Genomic DNA, 7,861 nt, shown 5'->3' with positions numbered 1-7,861 from the left:
TGTGACAGAGTTTTGGATGCAGAGAGTAGGCATATTTCACCCAGAAATATTAAGTGAAACTTTATTTTTCCAAAGACAATGTATAAACACTGTACACATTTGAAACACAGAATCTCATCCTTTTTAACAGGAAGCAATTTTGGAGGAAGGGAGTAGGCATTTATCAGAAAGAAATCTGAAATTTAATTCCTCAAATATTATATAAAAATTGAATAGATTTGATGCATGTAATAACATCTTTTTTAATATAGCCAGAAATAATCAAGTAGTGATGTGTTGATAATGATAAAATTACTCAGTAATTTATTTTGGAGACAGGCAAAAACTGTAAAGATTTCATGCACAAAATATTCTTTTTAAATAGGAATATATTTTGGCGGTGGAAAGAAGTCATATTTCAACACAGAATATTCAACTTTACTGTTATTCAGATTCGTAATTTATACGTTACCCTCAGAGCAAGCAGTTTGCCATGGGTGCACCCAAGCCAAGCTGCAGCTCCTCGTTTCCATTCAGACACGGAGCTGCCGTTCGGCCCACCCCCTCTCTCTTCTGATTGGTTAACTGACTTTGATTAACAGCCGCGGGAGCCAATAGTGCCGCTGCTGTGTCTCAGCCAATCAGGAGGGAGAGTCTCGGACAGCCGAGAGACTTGTGGACATTGCTGGACAGAGATGGGGTTCAGGTAAGTATTGGAGGGTGCTGGGAAGGCTACTGCACACAGCAGGTTTTTTAACTTAATGTCTAATGCATTAAGATAATAAACCTTCTGCCTTTACAACTTCTTTAATCTTTTCAGAAAATATGGGATTAATTCATCCGGCCTGCACAAATGTGTGTGACATTGGTCGAACCAAGGTCTTTTAACTAGAGGATGTTAATTCTGTTCAACAGTAAAACAGGTGGGGAAAAATGGGTTTGGATGTGTTAGTGGTGCTAAAACACCATAACCCTACAATCTTCACAGGATGTTACCTGGCATAAATTATTAAAAAATTTTTCCAACTGTGAAATAACTGCAAAAAAAAATGGGTTTGGGCTGTTAGTGGCACTAAAGCACTTTTAACCTACACAAATATATTTGTTTTGTGCATAGTATGTTACCTGGCCAAAAGAATAAATATTTTTGCAACTGTAAACAGCTGGAGTAAAAAATGGGTTGGGGGTGTTAGTGGTGCTAATATACCATAACCCTATGAAATATGTATGCAGAGCACAGAATTTTACATGGCCAAAAAAATTAATAAATCAAGGAGGAGTTGAAGGCAGGGTGTGCTCCTGGGGGGGCAGGAGATGGCAATGGTGGCAGGAGGTGGGATTTAATGCAGGGCTGCAGAGAGAGGGTTAGACTGTACAGAAAATAAATACTTTGGGTGTGGAATCCTCAAAAAAAAATATTTTGATAAACATTTGCACAAATATTGTGGGACCTTTAAAATCAGTAACACTTTCTTTTTATTCTAATGCGTATGTTCTTTCAGAAAATGTATGGTTTGGGGAGTAATTCACAATTTGGAAATCTCCAAATTTTTTGAGAAATTTGGTTATTTACAGTTTTGCCTACGTTTGATTTCACAAAAAAGCACAATTTTATATTTACAAATGTTTGTTATTTTCTAACTCAATACAGATTAAGCTTTTATATTTAGTAGTAATTTAGCCAACATTTTGTAAAATTTGCTGTGTTTTGTATCTGCTAATAAAGATTTTGGTGTATTTTTTGTGAAAATATTGTTTTGATAAACATTTATGCAAATATAGAGGTATTTTAAATGAAAAAATAGTGGCGCTGATATCAAAATGTAATAGTGAATTAAATACTAAACAGTGTACTAATATACAATAACACCATGTGAATAGTGAGAACCGTAATTATAAATAAATTTCAATATAATTAAAGTCTATAAAAGTGATAAACATCAAGTGATAATTCTTCTATGATAAATATCTGTGATAAAAAAGTTATAATGCAAGTGATAAGTCTTCTATGATAAATATCTTAAAGAAATTTTCTTCCACCACACCGTAAGTGACAGCGATTCAGCTTCCCTTAAGAAAACGCACTCACCAAATTTAAAAGCCTTGCACTCTCATGCTCGGCATTAACACTTTAAACCCCCAGGGTTAATAGTACTTTCGATATCCAACCATGCACAACAGAAGAGTATTGCTCCACATGTAAATGAGAATAAGTGCTTCCAATAGTGTAATAACGTAAAAACTATTTATTGTAAAAACAAATCTTCAACCATTAAACTCACATCAATCCCATCACAATCAGCATAAAAAGGCAAACTCCTGTTGGCAAACTGTAGCGGCATATTGTGGTCATGGCGGACCAACGGTGTAACCTCTAAATCTCACTTGCTCGTTCGTCAGTATCGATATGTCACATCTGGTAAACGTCATGCATCGCAGATGGTTGCCTTACAGCCATGCCCCAACATGTTTCGTCATCAAGATTTATTCATGGGATTGGCTGTACGGCATGGCAACACTTTCCTTTATACTAATTTCACCAGTTACTGGCGGAAGTAATTTATATGCTCATGCGCACACCCAGGGTCCCCGTAACCACAATAAACCGGCCAATACGCCACTCACCATGGATATAGGAACATAACATACAATTTAGCAGCAAATGTTTAAATCCTATGACTACATAGGCTACTTTTGTAACCGCATCAAATTCATTTATAATTTAACCTTTACAATGAATTTCATAAAAATAATCAATGTGTATATATATATATATATATATATATATATATATAATTAAATCATCAAATAATCTATGCAAATTGATGGCTAGACTATAAGACCCAATTATTACTTAAACTTAATTAGTAATAAAATTAAAAACTCACATTACTGCATGGATAGATGAAGGGGAACGCTCATGTGTCCAATCAGAAATGTCCAAATGTAAAAGGATTCTAATCCGATTAGACCCATAGTAACTCCCCATCCATCCACACTTGTAAATGACTTAATATTTCCCTCAGAGCAAACTGGCAAAAAACTGAAAAATGAATCAGTCAGTTAATTGTCAGTCTTAATGCCAAGCATCAAAGTGCAAGGCATTTAAATTGGTTGAGTGCATTTTCTTAAGGGGAGCGGAATCACTGTCACTAACGGTGTGGTGGAAGAAAATTTCTTTAAAATATTATTCATAGAAGAATTATCACCGAGTCAATCACTTGAATTTTATCACTTTTATGGACTTTAATTTTATTGAAATTTCTTTCATTTATCTTTATTTTTAATTATGGTTCTCACTATTCACATAGTGTTATTGTATATTAGTACACTGTTTAGTATTTAATTCACTATTACATTGTGATATCAGCGCCACTATTTTTTCATTAAAAATACCTCTATATTTCAATATCATTCTAAGTGGCAGCTCTAGATTATTATTTGCATGAGTGCAGTGGTGGCACTTCAAGCGTGGGCATGCTAGACTTGCTGCTCAACAGTTAGATTTATGTAAATATCACAAGGTCTTAAAAATCTGTAGCGCCTTTTTTTTTTTTTATTCTACAGGTCATGTGCTTTCAGAAAATATATAGTTTGGAGGGTTATTTAACCCATGTCAGTATTGAGAAAGGACTTGGAGAGTATTTGCAAAACTGAGTTTTTTACTTTTTCGGTCGTTTGGAGAGTATACAGACTCTTTTCCCTGGGGCCACTTAGCAACGGCCTTTCTTTTCACTGCTTGGTGTGGAGACAAATGCTGAAAAAGGAAGCAAGATATTCACGTGCGGTGAAAAAAAGATCAATCTAAACCCATCATGTAACTGTGAGGAGAGGTTTTTTCATCCAGTTGTAATGCCTGCCATGTTTCCTCTGGATAGTACAGAGTGATAGAGAGAAGTTCCTAAATATTGAACATCCTATTACGTTTTTTATTTCTTTGTGGCTGCACATTTAATAAATTACCTAAACTTCCCCAAATTTCTTTCTAATAACTGTCTGGGAAAAAAAAATCACCAAAAAAAGGGTTTATTTTCTTTCCATATGTTTTTTTTTCATATGACTTAGCTGTGTGTTGCTTTTGAATTATATGTTATGGAAAATATAAACAGCCAGTGCACAAGTACAATTTGGTATACTGTACAATGCAATAAAGGAAATTTATTTCCCTTATGGAAACAAAATTAAGCCAAGTTTCTTTGAAAATACTTAAGACTTAACCTTAGAAATTCTCTGAACAATTATATTTCCAATAGTGGATAAAGCACTGACTTGGCAAGCCTTTAACTTTCCTGTAACAAAGCTTGTGGTTTATATCGGTGAATGGTACCTTCAGAGTCAACAACTGTAAAATAAAGTTGTGGTTAGATATGCTATTAAAATATTCCTTACATGAGATTTCTAGAGCTAGTCAACAGAGTTGGGCAAGTTAATGAAGCAACATAAATTGCTGGCCAGTAACAAGATGGAAATTGATATTTAAATGCATTTTGTGGCAAAGAAGCAAGCTTCATTGTAATTGTGCATTCAAGCAATGTACAGTATATTATTTTTCTTTAAAAATGCTGTACTTTTTCAACCACTGTCTATTCAAGAGAATACTTAAAACGTTTTGAGTATATAACAGTGAGTTAAATCACCCAATGACTACCCAGATAGCAAGCAATTGAGCTGCAATTTTAAAAATGACTTGCTAAGATATTGCTAGACTTGCCAGGCTTCACAAGTTTGTTGTACAACTGCAGCAGCTTTGTATTGCATGACTTCAGATCAACTTTCTTTTCATATATTCTACAAGTCTGCTGCAAGTTCTGGTTCAGTTATGTTGTGCAATAGCCATCCCACCACAGGGGTCACTGTGACTTGCAGAGCTATTGCTGTACACTCACAACTGCAACTTTGCTCATGCTAGAGACTTGCTACTCAAATTTTCTACAAATTGGAAAATTGTTAACTAGAACTTTGTGCTTCAAGCGCTCTACAAGTTTACAACTTGCCAGTGGAAATGTGCAGAAAGTTAAAAATACTCAATTCAGCACTGCCACAAATTTGTGGTAAGTTATCCTTGCTATCTGGGTAAGGGCTCATTCACACTGTGTTAGTGTGGACAGTGGCATTTATTTTCAATGGCAATCCAATACACTAAAGCAACACACCTGTGTTGCAGGGCACTGTAACATACACATAACACACTACTAATGTTTGTGATGCACTGTTTTGGAAAAATTGTTGCAGATTTTGAATGAGCTGCCATTGCACCCCAGCACACTTACCAGATTTCACATTTGAGTACTTGTTTGTGTGTAAGCCTACATGAGATTGTACAGTTAGATTTTAATGCGGTTGGCCAGTTTTAAGAAACAGAAAACACTTAGCAAAGGCCTACAACCTGAATAAAACAGTAAATATTCATTTTTTCTGCAGCCCACCAGGGAAGTCCACTGGGGGAATCAATACTTACAGGCCTGTTGATTTCAGCTGTCCCACACAGCTCTAAATGGTTTTGATGCTCTGACCTCATGTCGCCACTCTCAGTTGCATTGACATGAGGTCAGTGAGAGGAACAATTTCACAGTACTGGAGAGGAGTTCACTTGTGCAAGCAGTGAGAAAAGTGCATTTAAGGAAAGGCCTTCTGTGCACAGACTAAAACATGTTCTCTTAATCGCTCGCAAGAATTGGGAACTGGCTAATGCATATATATGCATGCCGAGTGAGAGGTGAAGAGAGGCCTTCCTCATCATTTCAGGCTCTGCTACCTGGTATGTGATATTTTAAGGTTACCATTCATCCTCATTGTGAGGGGTCTATCTTTAGGAAACTGCCGTCCCCAGGAGTCAGGTACCTTAGAGTAACTATTTCAACAAGCTCCAACTCCACCTCCAAGTCCACCTTTACAAACATATGTCCAAGATGGTGCTGCCAGGGCAGTTTGTGCATGTAGTTATTCATGTTGTGGCACACACTCTGGCTCTGTCATTTTGGATAAGCGAGTGTGCAATGTGACTTGTGTTGGAGGCCACGCTCTGAGGGACCCCCAGGCATAATAGGTGCACAAGGTACAATCTGTAAGTTACTTGCTCCTCACATGACCCTGAGCAATATTTTTATCCTGAACCCTAAACTATGTTCATTAGTTTATCCTGTCCCCTGAACTGTGTGCATTATTGAATCCAGACCCCTGAACTCCATATTTTACACTTGTTTGACTCATATCAGCTATTTATTTGAAAATACCCACTTAAGCTCCATGCATGGTTACTTCAACTTGGCCCCACCCACAATTCACTGCTACGCATCATTCCTCTTCTCATGGTGCCCAAGGTATTTTGTCTGTATACTTTGAATGTCTGCCTATTGTTCCAAAAGTCTGTGACCAATTATTTTAGACTGTGTTAAAAATAGGAATGTGGTTTTGTGGGTGTAAAAAAAGTGGGTGTGGTCAGTAGAATGTCCCCAGATTTCATTTTGAAAATCTGATAAACTCAGAATATTTACAGTCTTATTTTTCATATATGCCTTTGCCGTGTATCTTTTGTTTAATGACATGGTTGCTTTAAGAGCTAAATTACACAGACTTGAGCTTCTGATTAACAACCTACTGGGTTCAGTAGGAGGTGATTTCCAACAAGAGGTTTAATTGCTCAGAAACATGAAATTATTATGAACCAATCAGGACTAAATTGCGGGAGCTACCCTTGCCGCAATATTTTTAAAGTGCAATTTGAGGGCTGTCATGTTTGCTGCAAAACTTAGTGACTTGGAACAAGTATAAAGCCATAGAAATGTTGGGACCCCTGATTTGTACTAAACACAGTGTACTTGTTCTAAGTCTATGGCTAACTAAGTAGCAAAGCAGGGAATAGAAACTGCGCCGGAGCTTGTCCTTTTAATAAAGGCAAATCGTATTCTGTGCTTTTTTCTTTCATTCAACAAATATGATATTTTTGCACTTGAGCTTCCAGGCTGCTCACAAGCTATGTCAACTGCTATATGTGTTCATAGAGAATGTGTTATAGGGGAGAGTGATCTAACAGTAATAAGACTCCATGGCAATGCCAGGAACTCCTGAGGGCAGATCTATTTGCTAGTGTCTTTGAGAGATGTAGGAAAGCTGTGGACAATTCATCCAACCAGTGACAACCAATATTGAAATATCGGTCCAGGGAGGACAGAAAATGTATTATCTTTGTAGGAATAGTCGGTCACATTTAGGCATCCTTCTTGACCAATACCAAGACCTAGAGTAAAATTCCATTATAGCAGGAGTGCTTATATTACACATTTACCTTGGTAACTAAAATGAGTTGAACACAAACTTGTTTTATAATGTGGTGCAAAGAACAATGGTTGTGGTTAGTAACTCAACACTAAAACAATATGAACCAAACTACGCATTTCCTACCCTGCTGCTCATCTGACCTATGATGTCAATAATCTCTTACTTCCCCAGCCAAGCAGCAGCCCAAGTCTCTGCAGGTCTCAGAATTCTCACAATATTTGTGAGACCATGTCAAAGAGGAACCCAAGAAGTAGGATCTGAACATGTAGTTCAAGGATAAACTTTTGGAGCAGTTTAAAATATAAGCCAAAACCTTTTCTTTAGTTTTGAACAGAGTGGAGATGGATTAGAACATCTGTCAGTTTTTATTGCTGTATGTTTCCCCATTAGGGAGGTTCCCCCTCTCTATTTGTCCTTTTTACTATTATCATTGGAAGTGAATGGATTTCTTCTCACTTCCGGCTATGGGACAAGAAGTGAAGGTAAATCTCCCCAATGGGACACAGATGGCAAAAAAATTAGCCAGCAGCGGTTATAACCCTCCACTCTATCCAAAATGAAAAAAATGTTTAGCCTATAGTTCTACTTTAAGAATACATTCAAT

This window comes from Lithobates pipiens, unplaced genomic scaffold (assembly GCF_037356315.1).
Source record: "Lithobates pipiens isolate NorthernLeopardFrog02 unplaced genomic scaffold, aLitPip1_a1.2 Scaffold_23, whole genome shotgun sequence".
Taxonomy (NCBI): Eukaryota; Metazoa; Chordata; class Amphibia; order Anura; family Ranidae; genus Lithobates; species Lithobates pipiens.
Note: the sequence above shows the minus strand (reverse complement) of the source record.